This window comes from Tachypleus tridentatus, unplaced genomic scaffold (genome assembly GCF_004210375.1).
Source record: "Tachypleus tridentatus isolate NWPU-2018 unplaced genomic scaffold, ASM421037v1 Hic_cluster_2, whole genome shotgun sequence".
Taxonomy (NCBI): Eukaryota; Metazoa; Arthropoda; class Merostomata; order Xiphosura; family Limulidae; genus Tachypleus; species Tachypleus tridentatus.
In genome coordinates, this window is record NW_027467782.1 from 14,238,285 (window position 1) to 14,259,534 (window position 21,250).

The window sequence follows — 21,250 nt, forward strand, 5'->3', positions numbered from 1 at the left end:
TGTCATGAAACCAGTAAATCCTTAATGGATTACTCATTCGAAGAAATATCTTATAACAACTAAAAATTGCTCCCTTCTAGACAAATCTTTGAATTCATCTACCAAAATGGAGAATAGGTTTGCATTTGCTACTTTTTCCTTGTTTCATCTAAAATGATATCTGATATAATTTCAAGTAACGCATTTTGTAATGTGTGATGATTATACTTCGCATTAGCTTGTTCTTCTGCCAGCTTGGATCGCAGCATTTCTGAATATTTTTTTGCAATAGATCCGATACTGTTATGAGATTGACTTCATTAACCTCATAATTTGTCTCCTTTGTGCAGTGTTTCGGACCACTGTTAGTTTGACCGTATCCGCTACAGTTTTGATGTATTAACGATTTGTACTCATCGTTTCTTTATGCTGTTTATGTATTAGATGTGATACTGTATTTTTTCGCCGTTTTACTTTTTGTATGCAGCATATCTGCCTTTACAGTCAACGTGTCACTCTGATTTATTGTGGTTAAGTTTTAGGTTATTCTTATATGAACCACCTGTACACTTTTTCCAGCTCTTAAAGCTGTCTTATACGAAGGCACTCTCTTCACTTGTTTGTCGAAAATGTGTCGTTATCAGATCTCTAAAATTGAGATGGAAAAACAGCTGACAGTCTAACACTGCATTTTGGTTGGATGTATACTTCATCTGATCTAAGTGGCTGTTCATAGTTCAAATATATTAAAGGAGCATCATTGAAGCATATGAGAAAATTAACTAGATTTTAATGTTTGCAGACCATTAAATTTTTAATAATATTTATTACGACATACACATCAAGAGAAATATAACTGAAGTAGTTTGACAAAACAGAACACCTGTTTTGCGTGTGAATAAAGGTCGGTCAGACTCTGCACATACATATTTCCATATACATTAATTTCTCATGTAAAGTCCTGTCAAAATATTTCAATATCAAATCCTTGTCGTCTCGCACATTAGACAAGTATACTCTACAAATTGAGCTGAAGGTTTAATCAGCTAACATTTACTTATAAGGTTTTTTTTTATATATCTTGAACTACCTTTTCTTTTCTACCAAAATCACTGGTCGTCATTAACAGTTGAATCCAACATTAACTTTCTCTAGAACTTTAATAACTTCAGTTTGACCAAGCTGTGTATTGAGAATTTCGACTGGTTTGCTGAGATTCATCACTCGCTGGGACAGCAGTAAGTCTACAGATTTACAACGTTAAAAAGAAGGGTTCGATTCCCTCGATGGACAGAGCAGATAGCTTTGCTATACGAAAACACAAACACACACTGCCAAGATTTTATTACAAGACAAAGAGATCGAACGATTAACGTGAGACATCAGACAAACATATCACTACTAAATTTGGCTTTATAGCTGAGAAAGATTTGTAATAAATTTTCAACTAACAAAATATACCGACGATGTAATAATCGGTTGGTTTCAACATAGCATTCTGGAGACATTTTACTGTATACCATCTCTTGTAAGCCCAGAATGCCACCAACTTTCACTTATGATTTTTTAATTAAATGATTATTTGAACTGCTGATCAGCAAGATTGTTTATTTTTTGAATTTTGCCCAAAGCTACTTGGACTACTATTTTGCCATAGAATAGTAGGATTAACCGTCATATTATAACGTCCCCACGGCTAAAAAAAAACGAACATGTTTGGCGTGACGCGGTTTCGAACCCGCGACCCTCAGATTAACTTTTAAGAAGGATTGTGAATATTGTTGTAAGCGTTGTGCCGTTGGATTCTTAGAAGAACAAGGACCACAAAACGACGCCAGGTACAACTCTGTAACCTACACCTAGATCCTCGTCATGTATGGGTGGGTGGTGATGACAAGCTGCCTTTTCTGTAGTCTTACACTGCTAAATTAGGGACGACTAGTGCAGATAGTTCTAGTGTAGTTTTGCGCGAAATTCAAAACAAAACCTCTAGGCTCGGTATGGCCAGCTGGTTAAGCCAGTCGACTCGTAATCTGAGGGTTGTGGGTTCAAATTCCAGTCACACAAAACGTGCTCACCTTTTCAGTCATGGGGCGTTCTAAAGTGACGGTCAATCCCACTATTCGTTGGTAAAATAGTAGCCCAAGCGTTGGCAGTGGATGAGGTTAACTAGCTGCCTACCCTTTTGTCTTACATTGCTAAATTAGGGACAGCTAGCGCAGATAGCCCTCTTGTAGCTTTGCGCGAAATTCAAAAAACAAAAACAAACAAAAAAACTCTTAAAAGTATGCGAGACCAAACGTGGCACACGTGCTCAGGTACATCGCGAGAAACATTGTTGAATCTCCATACTTTCTTCTGCCCCCCCTTTTTTTTTGACAAATCTAGAGTCTAATACAAATGTTAAAAATTCACAATTTTCTTCAATATGAACGTAATCTTATCCGACTAACTGTGTTGTCTGGAAGATGTATAAGCACTTCTATTGCTCACTCTTCTACAGAACGGTACATTCGACACTCCGACTCACCCACGCGACAACCGTATAGACCTGATAGCATTGCTACCGCCCGTGGATTGGAGGACTTTCGGAAAGGGCTTCTTGCCCTTCGAACTTTATTGTAAGCATCATGAACGTGGTAAATGCCAGAATGGCAACATTCTGAATTAATCTGGATAATTCTCGTTTTAAAATATTCCTTTATTGTTTTATTTTCAGCAATCACAGTTTTGATCAGCGTATCTTTAACCATGTCGAACAACGTGACACCATTTAACTTTATCGGGAAACTTTGATTATACAAGCATGTACTCACATTCGTGCGTTCGCCATTGAGAAAATGAAAACTATAGCCTTGCCAGATATCTCGTGCGTCCAAGCACACGAATTTCTTCGCCTTTGCTGAAAAATGGTTGAAGAATTTGTAAACGTGGTGACAAATTACGTGTTTCAATTGCTAAGATATTGAAAAGCAAATGAGCGAAATTCCTCAAATAATAGCGACTGTCGACAATACCAGAAATATTTTCCGTAGCAATTACTCAGTTCTCAGTGTAGATGATAATTTACGTATTACCGAAACTTAATCGTTGATGCACGAAATTTTAAAACTGCAGAATTAGAAAGTTCAAAATGAATTCATGAAATGTCCATTAAGATTTAGTAAAGAAATGAACATAGCTATAAACATTTTTCGAAATCAAGTTTAGTGGCGGGGTACATGGAAGTAGGCACCTCCGAGGTTCAATCTTTCCTTGCAAAAATGTATTAAGATTAGGAAGGCAGGAGAATGCATGATATTTAATAAATAACTCCCAGGGCTCTAAGGCGAGGTCTGGATCCAAGCAGTAACAGGTGCGCTTCAGGCGCACATTTCGTCGCTTCGTTAGGTTAAATAAATCTTGCCCCTCCCCATTATTAAATTGCCTCTTATTTCACTGAAGTCTAAAGTTTTAAAACTAGAAACTGGATTGTGCATTATTTATTTGTGATCGATTTCTTCTCCCAAAACGTTTCAAAAAATAAAATAAAAATATGTAGTACTTCTACATCTAAAGTGCTTTGGAATTTTATTTTTGGTTTCTTTTTATTTTAAATAAACAGACGAACTATCATTTAAACATCAAGGTGATGTAAAACAATAAACAGAACTATTTTCAATCCTGTAAAATATCCAAAAGGGTATTCACCAATAAAATTAGTCACTGTAAATATATTATTCTGACTCTGGCCTAATAGTTAGCATATGAGGCTGTAAATACGAAGATTTATGGCTCCCATCGGTTGCGGACAGCGAAGAATATACCAAAAGTGGACGGTTATTGTTGTTGACTATCAGGTTAAAATTAACCCTTAGTGTAGATTTGCGAAAAAAAACTATAAACTATCTCAATTCGTATGTTTGATAAGTTTACAGTTACGAACGTACTTGAAAAGGGGGCAGGTGGTTATGCACTCAACTTGAAATCTGAAAGTTTTCACCTAAAGTCATATCTTGTTAAAAGTTATTAGCAGGGTTGCCTGTTGGGAAATCTGAATTGAAAAATACCATAGTATTTTCTTGTTATTAATAAAAAGGAGGGTTAATACTCTCTGAACAACTCTAATGACAGTGGGTTCTTGAATGTTAGGTGCATTTCTATATAGTCCAGAATGCTAGAGTCTGGACAATTTTATAAAACCCTTACCATTGTCACTATGTAATTGTTTTTGAAAGTTTACTAATAATGAAGGATTTTTTTTGTTTTTTTTAAATCAAACAGGTTTATTTATGCTCATCTGATGGGTTGTATAGAACGATACTGTATTTTCAACCTTACATTGCATTAAATAATTTTAATTGGTGTTAGTGAAAATATGAAAATTCATAGTCTACATTTTATGAATGGAACAGCTTAAAAGAGAAAGTTACCTCTATTAAATTGTTTGTACAAAACTGTAGATAACTATAGGAGAGAATACCTAGATTTAGACTATAGCTTCATTGGACTGTTTACAGTAGTAGTGTATTAGTTTTAATTCATTATGTTCCTTTGCTTCTAATGAATGAAAATTTTTCCTATTGATGTTGGTTACACTTCAAATTGTACTTAAAAGTAATAACAACAAAGTGGGATGTGATTGTGAAACTAGTACATTTCAGATTTTAAGTTTGGGATACAGTGTTGTAGAACTTGTATTTTTGATACAGTAGCAAGAGTACTAGTCTTACTGCTGCTAATAAATTGTTTAGAAGTTTGTTAAATGATCTTTGTTCTTTACTTATAGAAGAATACCACTTTTGTGAAAACTTTCCTAGAAAAATTTGACTCCCAAAATTTGTGATTATGCTTCTCCAAAATCTTACATTTTATAAGCTGTACTCATATATGTAGAATATTGTATTAGTGTAGTGGTGTTTATCCTTATGGAAGTTCAATCTAATACAGTTTTAACTGACATACCAAACTTGTACGTTTCTGAAAATATTTTGCAGGATTATTTAAAATCACAATTAAATGATTATGTAACAATAACATTTGTAATTTATTTGTGTATTCCACTTACTCTCTGGCTTTGCATGTAAAGTTAAGTCCTACATCCTGAGAAAGTAAGTTGTAAACTGACATTTGTTGAAAATGTGGTTAGTAAACCAACTACTACTGTTATTAATACTATACAAAAGAAAGTTCAGAGGTATTCAAAGTAATTATAGAAACATTTTAGGTAGAAAATAAGATTTAAATGTGTTAATTAAAATTTACTCTTACCTGTGGTTAAGAAGCTTGTAAAACACACTTTAGTGACTTATCATTAAAAGTATTTATAACTGACAAAAGAATAACAGAAAGTGACTGGTATCTGCAGTTAATTCAAGCATTAGTTACATCATATAATACAGATTTTCTACCTAGAGTAATTTGCCAAAGCAGTCAGTGCTATTTTTTAACTCTTAGTGTATTATTTCACACGTAAAAATGTCAAATTTTTAAAACTACCTGCAAGTGTTAGTGTGTGAAAAACAAACATCTAAATACAACTATGGGTGATGTTATATGACTAGCTTCAGTAAGAAAATTACAATGCACATTCATCTGTTCAACATGTTAGATGCTCACACACATTTGCAACACAAACTTGTATGTATTTTATTAGATATTGTTCCAGTCATTCCTAATAGTTTATTTCAGTGTTCTTGACTAGTCTGAAAGTGAATAGTTACTTTAATCAAGTTAAAATGGCTTTTTGGAATCACTATCAAAGTGGAATAAAACAGTTTACCAACAGGACAACCTGCATTTGTTTTCTATCTCTATGTTTGAAACAATGCCCCCAGTGAAGTATAAAGTGCTGTTTATTATTTCAAAATAAAAGAATAATTTTTTATACTCCAAGACAGATTCAAGTTACATTACTTGCCTAGCAGATAACTTCAATGATTTGTAGAATAAATACTTAACAAAATTTAGTTAAAACTTATAAATGGTTGAAATTTAAGATTGAGCAATGTATCTAAAGTTAAGGCAAAACAAAATTAAAATCAGCATTGCATCATTATTTCAATGAGTTACAAGAATATGAGATTAAAAGTTAACATTTCTTATAGCCAGTCACTGGCATAATTCACCAAACAGCAAAAGTATACACCAACTAATCTAAAACTAATATTTCTTAATATTGAAAAAAAAGGTAAACATGTAGAGTAAATAGTAAACAAATAATGCTACCTGTAAAAAACAAACTTAAAAATGTCACAAGCTACTCAAAAATAAGTAAATTATTAAATAAGAGACCAAAGTTATTACTATTAACAATTCAGTGCATGTATTATATAAATAGTTGCATGTGTAAGAGGAGCCTTATCAATTTTCACTACAGACATTTTATGTGCAAGTATTGTTCTTCAACACAGAAATGACTATTTCATCATGCATTTCCTTTAGTTGCTGATTAAATATTTTATATTTATCTAGACTACCAATAAGGGCTTGTGAATCAAATATGATTATAAAACTGCACAGTGACTTTCCACACACCCTGTATATCAGTGGCAGAAAACTAATTCCATTTTGACAAAGGATGCTATCCTTGTGTTAAAACATTGAATTCTGGATCTATTCTTCATTTTATAGGTTTAGTAGCACCATTAATGTATATTAAGATTTATGCATACATTTTTCTTGATCACTTATAGATACACTATTAGTTTAGATAATATTTGAAACCTAAATTATAAAACTCCCAAGTATTTCCAGTATTTGTACAAATACTGGAAACAACTAGTGGTGCTATCAGAGTATATCTACTAACAAGATTGAGATGCATGTTATCTAGTTTAATTTAGAATTTATTCATAGCTGAAAGCATCTAGGTTTTGGAAAACATCTATATTTTGACAATTCAGTTTATTTTAATTCTAATCAGGTAACAATTTAGTGTATTGGAGGTTCTCCTATAACCACTTCTCATAACATTAAACTTGCAAGTCCAAAAATTAAGTGCTATATACTTTTAAGTCTAGCATCCATTTAATTAGTTATTGTATGTTTGTATTTTTGTTGTTTGAAAAAAACGTGTTAAGTCTTCTCTCCTTTCAAAAAGGGAAATTATTTTTTAAGGAAGCTTTGGTGATAGAACTGGGAGATGCTCATTGTGTCAAACAACAAACAGGTTAATCAAAAGACATTTTACCACAAAATATTTATGCAATACAATAAATACATTAAATAATTAGAAAATGATATGTATTTCAAGAGATTATGTATCACAACCACTATGTTGTTTGTTTAATAACTAAACAAAAACAATGATTAACAGTCTACCAAAACTCAAAAGTTAGTACTTCTATTAAATATCACTCATTTTATAGAAAATACATTTTTTATCCTACACAACTAAATCCATTATTTGAAGTACAATTTACTAGATTTTAATTAACAAGACTGAATAGAGTACTTCAGCAAATACACATTTTGCACAATCACAGTAGAAAGGAAATTCTTCTATAAACAAATCTTGACATTCATTGAGGATGTTACTGCAAGAGTTGATTAATAAGATACTGTAGGTTTGATTTATCTTGAATTTCAAAAAGCATTTGCTAAGGTCACTCACAAAACAACTTAAATTAAGGGTGGGTGTGGGGAAAATGTTATTAAATTAGATAGAAATTTAGCTGGAGAGTAGAAAGCAAAGAATAGTAATAAGTGGTGTTAGATCTGATTGGATGACAGTGACAAGTAGTGTACCTCAGTGATCTGTGCTGTTTGCAATTTATATTTGATGTTGACTCTGGAATGACTAATAAAATAATGAAGTTTACATATGAAATTAAGATTTTTAGGGTGGCTAACTGTATCAAAATATCCTGCACTGGGCCAAATGTTGCAAATGATGTTTAAGTATCAAAAATGTAAGGTGATGCATGTAGGTTTTCACAATTCAAATTACTGTTACAATTTAAACTAGAATACATTAGATACTGCAGTTGGAAAAGAAAAAAGGAGAGTGTTGTGATTGAAAAATCACGTACCTCATCTAAGTAGTGTATTGTAGCTAGCAATAGAGCTAACAGAATTTTCAGCAGCATCTACAGAAATACTGAATAGAAGACAAGGGATTTTACTGTTGTTTCACTGTACAGATCACTTATCAGACTTCATTTAAAGTGCTTTAGTTTTTGTTTCCCTTCCTCAAAGACATTGCTTTGTTGAAAGAAGTTTAGAGAAGAGGCAGTAGGATGATGCCAGAGGTTGTGGAACTGTTCTATGACTCCTCAGTCTCTAAAGTTGTTTTCTTGGGAGAGAGATGGGTCAGAGGTGAAAATTTGATACGTTTAAGATTAAGGATGCAGATCCAAACTTTGTTTAGCAGTGAAAACAAGACAAGGGGGCATAGGTTGAAATTGTGGCAGAGTAGGAGTCATCTGCAATTTTGACAGTTACTTTTCAAACAGGGTGGTTGATTTTTGGAATGAGTTGCCTTCAAACAGTGGAAGAGGTAGAAACCTTCAGAGTTGAAGAAAAGATAGGATGAATACACAAGCAGTAAGGGGTGGTGATAATTTGTAGGTGCAAGGGACATCCTTGGCAGGCTATGCTAACAAGTTTCTTTTTGTCCCTTTAAGATTTTACTTTAAAGTAAAAGACTTTTGCTTGAATACATCCAATATTTTGAAAGGAAGCTTGCCAAATTTGTTTTTCAAAAGAACTTATAAAAGAAATGGAACTTTCTCAGTATTCATGTGATAACAAACTTTAACTGTTTACTATTATGATGTACATGTTAATTTTACAGCTTCTAATGGTGGATTGCAACAGACAAAAGAGAAACCTAGATTTTTAGAAGGCTACAAATAAAATCAACTAGGAGTTATGTAAAGAAAGTGCCTTCTCTGTCTGAAAGAATTGCAAAAAAACAACTGATTTTACAATTCATTTAAAATTTTTTAAAAAAGATATATCCACTTAAAGGATGGGGAAAAAAAAGATGTACTTGATTTAACAAGCATGCATTACTAGTTTTCTGTGTACATGTTTCTCATTGGAAGTCTAGTTGGATTAATAATTAAGAGAGCCTTGAAAATTTACTTTATGATGGTGGCAATTACTGGCCAGTTCTACTCTAGTAAATATTCAAGGAATATTCTGGAAGTTTAAATGCAAGTGTAACAAAACTTGGAGCTAAAACTAGCTATTCTTTTCTCTTCTATACAGGTATCACAGCATAAAGAGAGAGATGCACATAGCTAAACCCTTTCTTCCACAGACTCCAACTGAATCCCAGGAACATCTTCAATCTCCTCTACCCATTTATGTGGAATCCTACCATACTGATTGGCAAATAAAAGAATAGTGTTTGTTATCCAAATTTATATTACACAACTTTATAAAATACTATTACTACATTAAATCTAATATGTAACTGCTACATTAAAAGATTTCTTCATTAAGAGTAAGCAATATAAACATTGATGTGAATTTGGAATTTATATTTCAAGAGACAAGCAGTTTTGTCAAAGTAAGCTAACTAATGAAACTAAATATATTGTACTCTTAAACATTAGAAAGACAACAGCAGAAAAATAAGATGTGAACAGACATAACAATTTGAAATTACAACTGGGAAGCTATTGGAGGTTGCAGTAACCATTTAATAAAATACTAACATGTAAAACAGTATGCTTACCTGGCTAACTATATCTAATTAAATTACAAACCTAGATGCCAAACCTTGACTAAGTTCAACTGCTATAAATACCTGAATATCACTTAGTGTTTTGAGAAACCTCAGGTTCAATGGTTGAACATGTTCCATGGTAGAGATGTTATAATCATGTCCCATGTAATGGATACGGCTCACTGGGCACACTACACATGCTGTACCACTTCCAAAAATCTCCAGTAGCTATACAAAGACATTAATTCACATACATCAGATTCCCTTACAAAACACTCACACAATGAGAAAGTTCAGTTTATAAGACAGGAGTAATATGTTCAAGCAACAAAGTTTTACTTATATTAAATGTTACACATTGCATGGTACAGTATATTAAAATAATTTAAAAAAGGTTTAATGAATGGTAAGTTGCAAAAATAATTGAATCCTAATCCCTTTACAACCATTGGACATCTTGCTTACCAAAGACACTTTTGGTAGATAAATTAGAGACATATCCACTCACCAGAACTGTATATATCACCAACACATCAAAAAGCTCCTGAATAAATTCAAACTATATTCAGAACATTAAACTACTGGAAGACAGTTACAGGATGAGTCACACTATTCATGTATATCTCCCAAAGAGCCAAATATAAAACTTTCCACATAACATATACAAATAAAATGACCATGTAAAATAACATATATAAAAATTTCAGACAACAGTAATAGCAAGTACAATTTGAAAAAAACTCAGTTCATGTTATATTAGTATATTACAATACTTCATGAAGACACTTAAAGATCATACCAGAATTTGTTTTCATTTGATGTATCACACAGATAAATGCACTCTTATTGTATACTACAGATTATTTGTACCAAGATTTACTTTATCTAGCTAAAAACCAAAATGAGAATATTTAATTATTAAGAGTTGGGAATTAAAACTTTATTGTGGTCCCAAAATTTTTGCTTGGAAGGAATCTAACAGACACCAATTTGATATTGGAACTGCAGATAGCCTGATGTGGCTTTGCTATAAGAAAAACAACGAAATGTAGTAAAATTAAAAAATAGTGTGCATTTGTTTTTACCCGGTTTTCCTTTAGAGCATGTAGTACTTCTTTCATAGTTATCAGTCTTTCAGATACCTTGAACTCATTCTGTAAAGGAGAAACAAGTTTTTAGTATGTGAAACAGGCATTCTGGAAAAAAGGAATGAAACTAACTTTTGTTCAAAACATACATTTTAAAAAACAAAAAATTCTAGCATCTTTAGATTGTTCTGTTTGTTGAGTAATTTTTGTAAGTAAATAACTGAAAGATTTTCCTACTTAATAGGTCTGATTTCTTCGGATGTTGCTAAACGATCATTTCTAAATTAGGTAAATATGTTTAAAAGAAAAAGGTCTCACCCATGTTTTGGCTAAATCTAACAAACTCTGTCTTGTCACACCAGGAAGAATTAATCCATTCAGAGGGGGTGTTATTAACTCTTTCTCTATGAGGGTCAACAAAAAAATATAATTGTATGTCTATGGCTTTATAGCTACAAGTTTTTTGTTGTTTTTTTAATGAGCTTATTCTTAACCAAGATTTAATTGTAATACTTTTCTAAATCATGGTTTTATACTGAACTAATAGTTTATTGTTACTGTGTTTAATACTCATATTTAACTGATAAATACATCAAATCATGATATAAATACAGATAACTGGATATATTGACAATCCTGTACAAGGTTCAGACTAACCTCCTTTCTCATTTATTAACAGTACAAATATGTTCATCGTTCCCACTTCTGTTAACTGATGATCTTCTCCAAATATCCACAACACTTGCTGTAAATTCATTTTTTCAGCATGTCTTTGGATGTAAATTGTTGGGCTATAATTTCTAACAAAAATAATGAAAGGAATTTATTACAGTAAATTAGATTTTCATAAACTACAAAATACAAAAATTACATTAAGCCTTAATTATTAAAGTAGAATAGGATTAAAATAAGATTTAAATATACATATTGAATTCAGCCACATTTACCTATATACAAAATGTTACATATAAAACTTCTTAAATATAGATGTGAAACAAATTTTAGGATACTGTTAAAATTAGAAAATATGTTTGAGGTATAAACTGTGGTTGCTAAAATAAGACAAACATATGTTTTGTCTCCCTTTTAAGCTACTGTTGTTAGAATAGAGTAAATTACAAACCTTTTAGGTATAAACTGATAATAGTATGAATTTAGTAAAGTTTTAGTTTTTCAAACACAATACAATATTCAATCTCAATTAAAAACAAATTTATAATAGTTGATTTTTAGAGATACAAGACTTCAGACAATAATGATTTGCAGTACTACATGAAGAACAAATGCTATGAAAAAAAAGAAATGGTAATATAGAAAAAAACATTTATCACAATTGAAAGTTAATATACTGCTTACGATCCCATCTTCTTGTCTCCAACCCCTCCAGGCCATGCTCGTACATATTTAGGGTCTGCCAGCAAGGAAACAGGTTTCACTCCTGTGCTGAAATATGGACCAACTGGGCCTGTTATAACAAACAGAAGAGCTCTGTTTGCTGCAGCTACACCAAGAGAAGGCTAAAATAAGCAAAACAAGTGTGCAAGGTTAAAATGTACATTATAATCAGTAAAGGAAATTTGAAATATCTCAGATTTGAAAAAGCACCATTTTACTCAAGTTCATCAGATATCTTTAATTTTCATAATTTTTCAAATATAAATTTTACCAGAAGAGTAATGTTTGAATTCCTTATTGAAAACCAATTAAATAATTAAAAACACTTAAGTCTTGTGTATATAATATAATGTAATGTAAAACAAACATTAAAGAAAAACATCTTACTTACCTCTATACCAATAAATGTAGGACGTATATAGAGTGAAGAAGAACTATAAAGGTACCCATTCTTGGTCCAAACTAATCAATTTTTTTATACATTTAATAAGTTCTTTACCATCAAAATCCTAGAGAAAAATAATATATGTAATTTACAAGTATATACATACACTGAATACAGTACAAAATTTGGATTTTTAATTACATTCCAACAATTTAACTTAATGGTAGGGTAGCAAGTTTGTAAAAATACATCATTGGATCATCATGTTATCCAATACTAATAAATGCAATGTTTCAAGTATTGGAAATAACCATTTATTCTTGATGCATCTATGAGTAATTCTTTAAAAAAAGACTTATAAAAACAGTCACATCTTTAAACTAAAAAAACGTTTAATGAATGTTATCTTACACCAGGGGTTCCCAACCTTTTGGCACTCACGACCCCTTATCTAAAAGTTTGAAACCCATGTGACCCCCTACTTAGGGCTTACTATCAGCAGCTTAATTTTTTTTATTTTCTGTGAAGGAGAGGGAAAGAAACATCTGAAAAAATATTTAAAAATTCTGTATTTATTTATTAGCAAATTAAATCACATTGGTCCAACCTGAATTCACAAAAAGAACATATATTTATTAAAATAATATTAACATAGGTTTGAACAGCTATCCAACCCAGCTAGTGAGATGCCTGATGTTGCATTTCAGCAGCAAGCTTTGAAATTCGTGGCCAAGCATTTGTTAGAGCCAGTCTCATGTCATCTCCAACATCCAATCTGTTCATATTCTTTGTTTTTATATTGACAAGAGTGGAAAATCCTGCCTCACACAAGTAGGTAGAAGCAAATGGAACAAGGACACATAAAGCTATCATGCTGACTTTGGAGTATGACTGATACATAGCGCACCAGAACAGAGTCACGGATTTCACCTTGAAGAGATCACGAGCTAAAGAGTCATTCCTTAGATCCAGAAATTCATCTTGGATATCATCTGGGATGCTGGATACATCAAGTTCAGTACAAAATGGGTTCCTTACCAGGGCCTCCTGTTCCTGGTATAGCTCAGGGAAGTAATGCTCGACTTCCTTTTCTAGAGACTGAAGATGTTTGGTAATCTCATCCTTGAGGAACTGATGCAGTTGGATCTGAGACTCATCCGTCACTCCACAAAGTTTTTCAAACATAGCAATGTTTCCAAGATTGGTTTTCCGACGCCAGTTCTGCAGTTTGGAAACAAAGGCCCGAAGACTATCTTGAAAAAAGGAGAACGTGTTTCCCTTCATTGAAGCTTCAAATTGAGCTTGTTCAGCTGGTCAAAAATGTCGGCTAGGTACGCAACCCTTTTATTCCATGCTTCAACTTCGAAGTGAGCTACAAGATCTTTCCTTTCTTGAGTCTTCAGGAATAGCTTTATTTCATCTTTCATTTCAAAGACACGATTAATAATGTTTCCTTTCGACAACCAACGTACTGTTGTGTAGAAAATAAGGACTTCGTGGTCAGCATTCATGTCTTTGCATAGTTCTTTGAATAGGCGAGTGTTGAGTGCTTGAGTCTTCACATAATTTACAATTTTGATTACAGATTCGAGCACTTCCTGCAGAGAGGCAGGAAGAGTCTTACTGGCGAGAGCATATCGGTGAATCATGCAGTGGATGCCCTTTGCTTGAGGTGCTAGCTTCTTCACTCTCGACTGGAATCCTGATTTCGATCCCAGCATAGCCGGTGCCCCATCCGTACAAACCCCACACACGTTTTCCCATTGAAGATTTTCGTCTTGAAAAAAAGTTGAAACTTTTTCCATGACATCATCAGCTTTTGTTGTGGTTTCAAGTGCACTGCAGAATAAGAATTCGTCTTTGATGTCACCTGAATTAATGTATCTCACGAAGACAAGCAACTGAGAACATGAACTTACATCTGTTAACTCGTCAAGCTGAAAGGAGAACAAAGGGGAACCCTTGATTTCAGTCAAAGCCTGTTCCTTCACATCCATAGACATTTTAGAAATGAGCCTCTGTATAGTATTATTTGACAGGAATACTTGCTGCATCTTCTTTGCACTGGCTTCTCCAAGAATAAGATTTACTGCTTTCATCATGCAGGGTTTAAGAAGTGTTTCTCCAATCGTGTGAGGCTTTTTTTGTTTAGCAATTTCGAATGCAATCTCATATGAAGCTTCCACTACGGCTGCACTCTGCTGCTGAAACGACCCACTTCTATCGATTCTTTGGCTTTTAAGGCACCGTTCATGCCGTTTGAAGAAATCCAAACCCTTCTTTGCGTGTTCTGGATGTTTCAAAACACACTGTGGTTTCTCGATGCCGTGGTTGGCGAGCAGTGGTGAAGCCAATGTTGAGGTAGCATTCTGAGTATCTGCGCCGTTTAGCCATGGGCACAACTCACCTCTACTGCTTAGTTATCTCCTTGTTAAAATAAAATAAAAATGTTGAATAATGAACGCTTTGGCAACTGTAGATCTTACACTGACTACTTGTGGGGGGTGCAGGTAGAGTAATGATGGGGTAAGTATTGAGAGGGAAGGGAGCGTGGCCAGTCGCGCGATTCGTCATCCACCAATCAGCAACGAACATGTGACTCACGTGTCGACAGCGAGCACACATACACTTAATCACAGATAAACAGACACACAAGCATGCGTACATGCGCGTGCACTCACTCGCTACTCACTAGTACACACATACATACATACAGTTGCAGACATACACATTCACGCACAGGCACCCATAATATCACCTAATGACATTGAACTAACGTAGCACACGTTTTGCTTTGCACCGAAACAAAAAAAATGCAAGAGCATGAAAATGTAATTGATGAAATAAAATTAATGTTATCCCAAGCTACTTCTAACAAGGCTACGCGACTCCCCTGCCAAGGCTTCGCGACCCCCTGGGGGGTCGCGACCCGCCGGTTGGGAACCCCCTGTCTTACACTAAGAACTTAAACCGTAATACGAGAGTTCTTTAAAATCAGAAGAAAAAAGCATTTATTAAAATATTCAAAACTTAGTATGTCTTTGAAAATGCTGGGCCTTAACAAGTTATATAAATGATGCAGGGTGATTACTGAATATTAACAAAATGCCTAAAACATACTTCCATACTAATACTGATTTACAATGGATCATAGATACTGTGACAGTCATTTCTATTATTATGTGGATAATGTTATAATTCTCTAATGGGGTGAGAACAGGCATCATGAGTAAACAAACTCAAGAGATGGTACAATTAAAAAGAGAAAAAGGTATATAAATATACAAACATAATTAACTACAAATAAAGGAACATTACAACCTCTTTTAAGGAATTAATGTATCTGTAGTTAAGATGTACGTTCTTATAGTCCAACTTAAAATACAATTCTTGTAATGTAACCTAATTTCAAACCTTACACATCCATGTTCTTTCCCCATAATCACCTTAAACCCAATTAGTTTAGGATTAACTAGTATTTTTAAAACTTGTGACTGACCCAGTCAACCACATAGGATGAGCATGTTCTGTGATGGGAATTCAAAACTTGTAAACCATTGATTACAAAATCAATATCCTAACCATCTCATTAGGCTCAAACTTTACACATCCACATTTCATATAAATATATGGGCTGCATTAGCAAAAGATTTTTATAGGACTAACAAATGTGTATAAAAGATTGACTGGGTATTTCACTTTAAGAGTAGAATAAGGAAACCAGACTACTTTATTCATAAAACCAAAGACCTATTATACAAACAGCAGGAAATCACTGAAACAACTTCTGTGCCCTTGTTACAGTTAATTTTCCTTTCAGCTTTTTGTACATGTTTCAGTGCATCCAACAGCCATTTCCTAATAATGATACATTGATTGGACCTGCTGTAATATGACTAAGTTCTTAATAACCTTATAGGAAGGTCAATACTTTATCATTAGAGTAGTCTCCTGTGACCTTCATGATGATATGGGTATAAGTCCTACTAGTCCTCATTGCTTTTAGTCCTGGAAAGATGAGGTTCTTACACTCACACCCTGTTTTCTCTCTCCTGCTATAGTATGAGCTCTTGCTTTCATTGTGCTTTTCATGTTAACTTCATAAAACTGTCAAAAGGTCTGCATTTAAATGGACACATTTCAGCAATAATTAAAATTACAGGCATACTATTTATACAGGAATACCTTCCAGGTTATTCTATCACAATTAGCTTTATTTACTAATTTGTAATAAAGTTTTGTTTCCAAGCTCTTTCCAACTTCTTTCTTTTTCCTCTTATTTATACAGTTCTATGTGGTTGCTTCAGTTTTGTTTAGGACACTTAAGATTCAGTGTAATGTTTCCAAAGTGTGTTACCATGTGCATTTGTTTACACTGCATTAAGTATTCTAGTAGTTTAATTCTGCTACCACATGACCAGCTTTGGCAATGTCCAAGTTATCTAAGCTTAGCCTCACCAGCCAGGAAGTTGTACAACACAAAAGCAGCTGATTAACTAGTTTTTTAAATCCCTATTTTACAAAATAATTCAACAAGAACCAGCTATGTTGACAGACTCCTTGTTACTCCCCACGATCTTAAAAGTTCACACTATGAGGCTAACAAAGTGAGAGGTTCTATGCTTTTTCAGTTAGTAATAATACAACTATTTGATAATCACAATTTGTTCAAGTCAAGTAGTATTTGTCACACAAAGTATACATTCTATTAGCTCTTTCGTCCCAATAACTCAGACAGCAAAGAAAGTCACTTTCACTCACATATCCAACCAAAATATCAACCAGCCAATCCAACAACTACTAACTGGGGTGGGAGTAAAAAAGTTTGATGCCTGTCCTGTGAAAGTGAGTTTTCTTGGGGCACTCCCCCTCAACATCCAAATCTCTGGCACTGGATCTTTAGATCCCAGCCAAGGCAATTTTCTTGCCTTGCCCCAAATTGTGCCGTTTGAGTTGATGTCTTGGCTTTTTGGATTACGGGCTCCAGCCTGGGCTACTTCCCTTCTGCCACCTTTGTCTCACTCCCCTTTCTCAGCAGTCATTTGCATAATGCTTCACCTCACTTCATCACCTTAAACAAGTCAAATCACAGAATCACAGAAAAGGTTATAGAAGCCAAGTCAAAATGGGTACATATTACTAGTGGAGTATTTCCAGGGTAAGTGCATAGGTCTTTGCTTTTTTGTCATTTATATTAGGAATTTCCAACAGTAAAAGATGTTGAGGTACTATAGAATGAATGATTAACTCAAACTGAATGAATATTTGACAACTGATCTTTAATTATAACACATGCAAGAGAATACATATTCATAATTATTTGAATCAGACACTTAATATGGATGGGAAACAACTCACTAAAATGTGACTGAAAAACAATCCTGGCATAGTAGTGCAAACTTAATGTAAACCTCATGATTATGGCATTTGGACTTCAAAATGAGGGATTACTAATGCAAATAGATCGATTGAAACAAATAGTGGTGCTAGTTGCTAAGCCAGAAACAGAATTTTGTATTATTGATTACAGATTAAAATAGGTTATTACCTCTTTACATACCACATATTATTCCTGAATATAACAAAATTCATGGATAAGGGATCTGTTGGTCTATCTTGACTATCATATCTACTAACCTAATCATTAAAACTTAATGCAACCTTTATATCATGAATATAGGTCCTTCCCTTATATCCTCTCCTTCCTCATGTTTGAACGCAACTCATTCCAAAAGGCCAAGTCACCTGTTGGTAAAAACTTTAGCTGAAGAAAAATCCTACTCAGCAAAAACTTGTGTTCACTAGTTTTACCACATTCACCATGATGGACACAAAAAGACAGGCTTCACACATCAATTCTCTCAATTAACAATTGAACTTTTCTTAGAGTTTCAAAAAAGAAATTTCTCATTACAACTTCACTTCAGGTATCACCCCTAATAACCCTCCTTTGAAACATTTCAAACAGTTCAATATCTTTAATAAGGTAAGAAGCACAATACTTTATATTATATCAAGTTAGACTTAACCAGTGATCTATACATTGAAAAATAAAACCTCTTCATACTTCAGAATTTCTATAAATTAATATATTTGCCCTACCTCTAGCAACAGGGCATTACTTGGATGGCTTACAAGACTAATCAACTAGGGCATCAAGACATTTTCTTCTAAAACAATATGGAGGTTGTTTAAATACAAGTTATATTTATAAATAAATTTGGTATCTTGCACAAATTATCTTGCATTTATTATAATTAAAAGCCACTTTGCATTTATTTGCCCCTACATGCAAATTACTCAATTCTTTTATGAAGCACAAGCATCCATTCACTACTTATAACATGTGTAATCTTAATATCAACAAACTTAAGTCATTCCTAATTCACCTATGCCATTGATATAAATAAAAAGAGCAAAGGTACCAAAATTATGCTCTAGTCTCTCCCAATTGTGACTACCTTTCCCATCTACACACATCATTCTGTACACCACTAGAGATAAATTTTTGTAATAAAATTTGGAAACTATCTTAAAAGCAAACTTCTCCACAACTAATGCAAAAGTAATGACCTTATGGACAAATTTATTACCTCTTCTGCAATGAGAAGCATCATTAGTGCAATTCCAATCTTATAGAACCACCAGCCCATTATGAAGAAACAAGAAATATTGGATAGTGGCTCACAGGACCATACCTTAACTATCTTCAAAATCCACAGGCAAGTATTATCTGATGCAATATCCTTGCAAGTTTTTACACTTAATTTCTTTAACCAGCTTAAAAGTAATACAGCTGCCTTATTCGGTGTTATGTCCAACTAACAACAGTTCAGGATGAGAAATATTGCTTGAATCCTTTAGTAAAAATTGACAAAAGTAGAATTTACTAAATCAATTTCAAAAACCAACTTTTCTTTATTATTCCTCAAAAGACCCTAAGCCTAGCATTCAGCACTAGTGACAAACTAGTCATTCCAAAAACTGGTCTTGACAGTTGTCCTGAGAGAATGAAGTTACAAACATTTTAAATGCCTTTATAAATTCTGTAGTTATGTTTTATTTTGGAATAGTACCTCCAATGTTCACCTTATTTCAAAGAGGTTAACTTATTTGATCAGAAAATAATAAGGATGATCCCAATGATGGAAAGACTCTTGAGGATGGGTTGAAGTTTTAATTTACATTCTATTAAGAAAAGGATAAGAATTTTTGTTGCAACTTACAAAAATTAAGGGAATTGAGAAGGTTTTTACCCTTTCTCTCTCTCTCTCATGTGCATGTGACCCTATAATACAAGTGGATAAATAATTCAGTGCATTGGTACTTACTGGAAAACAGCATCTCCCTGCTGAGGTTCTCATTCTTTTCATGTTAAGATCTGGTCTGAATAATCTTATCTTGTTGTCCTCACCCCTGAAAGCTTTCATACCTTCAAAAAGCTGAAGAGAATTTAAAAAAAAAGAAAGCTAGCAGCAACTCCCATAACCATTATTGTTCAAGATAACAGCAAGATGGATAAAGTTTTACAAATGTGATATGAAACACAAAAAATTAAGAAATATGCTACAGTTACATATAATTAGCTGCTTTGTAAACTAAAGTGATCTTTTAAAGTTCTATTCAGTGCTGTGATTAATTTGTAGCACACAGAAACTATGGTTCTACTAATTTCTATCTTTTTCCCTACAACTAATGTCTGCCCTTTTCATCCATTCTCCATACACAAACACATGCAATATTTTACAATTAAATATTTGCTCTAAATATTTATTTTCAAATGACTTCTATTACATAAACATACCTCTTGAGCATAGTGCAAGACCTTTGGACCAGGATGTAGAGACAGGTTATGAATGGGACAGATTCGAGGAACTCCCCAACCTTCTGCAGTTGTCCATTCTACCTCTAGCATGTGGTCACTAAAATGCCTTCCAAAGATTAGATTATTACCATCAGGCTTTGTACTTGTTTCTGAAGGTTTGGCCCTAATAATTTCAAGGTCTGCAAATTACAAAATTCATTCATTAAACTAATCATTTAGTGTAATGTATAGAAGGAAGAAAACCTTTTAGAACCAAAGTTTATTCAGCTTAAATTTCAACAAAAGGATTTACTAATTAAAAGAAAGAGAGAGAGAGAGACAAAGTACATGTATTAGGCCATTAATTTCTTAGCTTCTTGATATATACAATAATACATTTTGGGACAAGATAGGACCTACTGATCTACCTGTTGTTCCATCCTCTAAACTGACTTAGACAAAAAACCTTAAAGCCAGCCTTTGACTCGTACTTTGTGAACCTGACAATGACATAAGAAGGTCAAAATGTTGTTCACTCCTCTATTAGTGCTTTCTCTACCCATACCAGTCGTTTTTAAGAGTATAATTTTCTCTACATATGAGTTTGCTTGTCATCACAGATTACAGTTATGCTTTGTAAATCCAGAAAATCCAGATACAAATCTACACCTTTAACCCCTCCTCTAGTAAAGTCATGTCAACTATCACATAAGATTCTAAGTTGTTAAATAACTTAGAAGTTTCAAGACTTTCCAAAATTTCTCCACAACTGATGTAAGACAAGTAATTACTGGAACAATTGTCAACTCTTTCTTACTGTGAAGATGATCTAGGAAGGTCAAAACACTGTTCTCTCCTTATCAAGGAAACTGTTAATACCTGTACCAGCTGTTCAGAGATACATTTATTTCTAGTGGATTTCTCGTCATCAAGAACTGTCA

General features: G+C 33.4%; 1 long non-coding RNA gene and 1 pseudogene across 2 annotated transcripts in view; one reads left to right on the forward strand and one right to left on the reverse strand.

Annotated features, from left to right (window-relative positions):
* The first annotated feature begins 3,655 nt into the window (after positions 1 to 3,655).
* Positions 3,656 to 12,028, forward strand: LOC143242880 (uncharacterized). The gene is made up of 2 exons (XR_013023363.1): positions 3,656 to 3,818; positions 9,175 to 12,028. It is a non-coding gene; the product is annotated as an uncharacterized LOC143242880 (long non-coding RNA).
* Positions 5,796 to 21,250, reverse strand: part of LOC143242872 (branched-chain-amino-acid aminotransferase-like) — a 36,957-nt pseudogene continuing 21,502 nt past the window's right edge. The window contains exons 3-11 of the transcript XR_013023351.1: positions 20,310 to 20,509; positions 19,837 to 19,947; positions 12,512 to 12,629; positions 12,082 to 12,242; positions 11,383 to 11,525; positions 11,044 to 11,129; positions 10,723 to 10,791; positions 9,719 to 9,865; positions 5,796 to 9,290 (exon numbers count right to left, since the gene is read on the reverse strand). The product of XR_013023351.1 is annotated as a branched-chain-amino-acid aminotransferase-like (transcript). The remainder of the gene's footprint in view (positions 9,291 to 9,718; positions 9,866 to 10,722; positions 10,792 to 11,043; positions 11,130 to 11,382; positions 11,526 to 12,081; positions 12,243 to 12,511; positions 12,630 to 19,836; positions 19,948 to 20,309; positions 20,510 to 21,250) is intronic.